Below are 2,945 nucleotides of genomic sequence, written 5' to 3'. Positions count from 1 at the left end.
AGCAAGAGCAGGTCCTTGTCATCCTACAATCTTTCTGGGTCTCTCTCTCTTTGGCTTTTCTTTCACTTATAAAGACCCTTTTGATTACATTGAGCCCACTTGAATAATCCAGAATAATCTCCTCATCTCAAGGTCAGCTGTTGACCAAATTTAATATCACTTTTTTATTTTATATTTTATTTTTTTTTTGTAACTAATTATTATTATTTTTTTATAAATTAATTTTTATTGGTGTTCAATTTACCAACATACAGAATAACACCCAGTGCTCATCCCGTCAAGTGTCCCCCTCCGTGCCCGTCACCCATTCACCCCCACCCCCCGCCCTCCTCCCCTTCCACCACCCCTAGTTCATTTCCCAGAGTTAGAAGTCTTTATGTTCTGTCTCCCTTTCTGATATCTCCCACACATTTCTTCTCCCTTCCCTTATATTCCCCTTCACTATTATTCATATTCCCCAAATGAGTGAGAACATACACTGTTTGTCCTTCTCCGATTGACTTACTTCACTCAGCATAATACCCTCCAGTTCCATCCACGTTGAAGCAAATGGTGGGTATTTGTTGTTTCTAATATTTTATTGTTTTTATTTAATACATTTAATTCAGGTTTTCATTAAACCATACCATGTACTCCAGGCAGAGGTAAAGGAGCAAGAAGCATATAGAGTTATGGGGTCTTATAGGCTTGTAATTCCAATTTGAAATTAAAAACAAAAACAACCCAGGATTCTCTGTGATAAGAAAGAGGTTTTCACTTAAGAAAGGAAAGGAAAACCCCTAGTTAGTCCCCATGGATTTAGGTACTTGAAGACATCTGTCCCCTTAGAACCTAGATGTGTCTTAGGTTTCTAGCTTCAGTGCCTTTGTGTCTATTGGAATCTCTGTGAACCTCACTCTCCTAACACATTCATCCATACCCCTGAGCTGAGATGTGGTTTGCTTGGTGTTTTGTTTCCTGGGTGCTTCTGCCATCTGGACGGAGCTTTGTTGGCTGCACCTAGACTATACAGTTGGGTTGTTTTTTGTTTTTTGTTTTTGTTTTTCAAATAACTACTGTTTCAAGGCTCCATCCACCTTCACTAGCCTACTCTTCCCTGGTAGTTGTGGTCCTAATATGAGCTCTGAGTACCACACAGGGGTTCACTCATGTGGTCCTCATGCTAGACTTGGAAGTTGTGTCAAAGGTCTCCTTGTCTTATGCAGATAAGGCAGTGGAACTGGACAGGTCTCATCCACTAGGTCAGATGGGGTTGGCATAGCATCGGCTTCATGGCCTTATCTTAGCATTTATAACTTCTTTTCCTTCTCATCAGCTTCCCATTGCCTTCTTCCATTTTCTTTCTCCTCCTCCTCACTCCTTATTCCCTTGTCTACTTTTTCTCCTCTTCTTTCTCACCAACATAATTACAGTTGCTAATTTCTGCATCCATTCACCCCATTAGTGTTTGACTCTTGAAGGCTAGAGGCCAAGTCTTGTCACTGTGCCAGTTCTAGGCTGTCCACATGGAGGGAGAGGTGATGGAGGCTTGGTGAAGAGAATGGGCTCCAGAGTCCAAGACCAAACTTAATATCACTTATAACCTTAATTGCCCCTTGCCATGTAACCTAACAGATTCCAGGTATTAGGACTTGGAAGATTTTGAAGGGTCTGGGGGCATTATTCTGCCTACCACATAAACCATTAAGTTTTGGGTTACTTTGTTCTGCAGCATTACCATGACAAAAGGCATCTAAAGCTAATATACTTTGTTTCATATTTCAATTTTGGCCTAGATAATCAAGAGATTTTTATGGTTTCTCATTCTGTAGAACTCCATCATCTCTGCCTTCCATTCATTAAATACCAGAAGGGCACAGTCCTCATTCTCACTTGAGACTCAATTAATGATGTAAATTTAGCATATATTCTTCTCACACACGTTGTTTCTTTAATAATTATGAATAAGTTATCAAAATGTGTTGTCTGACTTTATATGCATGTTTAAACATAGAAGACTTACACTACAACCTTTCTCATGCAGTATTTTGCATAATCTAGCTCTATATTTTATCTGTGAAATAGTATTCTATCTTTTTAATGTAATGCAATTTAAAAAAAAATTCATGTGAATGTTTTAACTTTTGCTGTCACAGATAAAGAACATCCTTTTTCTGTCTCCTTTTACCTGGGTGGCTCAGTGGTTGAATGTCTGCCTTGGGCTCAGGGTGTGATCCCAGAGTCCTGGGATTGAGTCCTGCATCAAGCCGCCCCCCCGCCCTTCGCCCCCCCCCCCCGGGAGCCTGCTTCTCTTTCTACCCAAGTCTGTCTTTCTCTATGTCTCTCATGAATAAATGAGAGACATGTTTAGTTCTCATGAAATAAAGACAATTAAAAGCAGAAAAAAACCACAAGAGATTTCTGCATTAGTATCCTAATTGACCTGCTATCCTGTTATAATATGCCTTTTGTGATAATAAATGAGTTACAGATACGCTGAGCTATTGATCTCCTCAGTCCTAATGGCAGCTGGAAGTGGGGTGGGGTGGGAGTGGGGTGGGAGTAGGAGTGGGGGGTTAGGATTGGGAGTGGGAGTAGGAATGGAACATTTTTGTGGAGGTGGGCTGCCTCCAGTTACGAGGAGCCTCATTTCTTTATAATGTAATGCCATCGTTTTTCTTTTCTTTGAAGTTCCATCGTGTTGTGATGTTGGAAATATCCTATAATATAATATATACAAAGAAACAGAATTGCTTTACTCAGGTTTATGCATACTTTCACCTTTACTTCATATTGTTAAATTTCTCTCCAAAATATTTCTATCATCTTGCACATTTTTATATACTATTTGAGAAGGTTCATTCCCACTTGGTGTGACTTGCTTTTCTTAATCTGATGCATATGAAATGGCATCTTATTATTATTTATAGTTGCATTTTTCTTCTAAATTTATTAACCATATAAAC

Source organism: Nyctereutes procyonoides, unplaced genomic scaffold (genome assembly GCF_905146905.1).
Source record: "Nyctereutes procyonoides isolate TBG_1078 unplaced genomic scaffold, NYPRO_anot_genome, whole genome shotgun sequence".
Lineage (NCBI taxonomy): Eukaryota > Metazoa > Chordata > Mammalia > Carnivora > Canidae > Nyctereutes > Nyctereutes procyonoides.
This window is presented reverse-complemented; position numbering follows the sequence as displayed.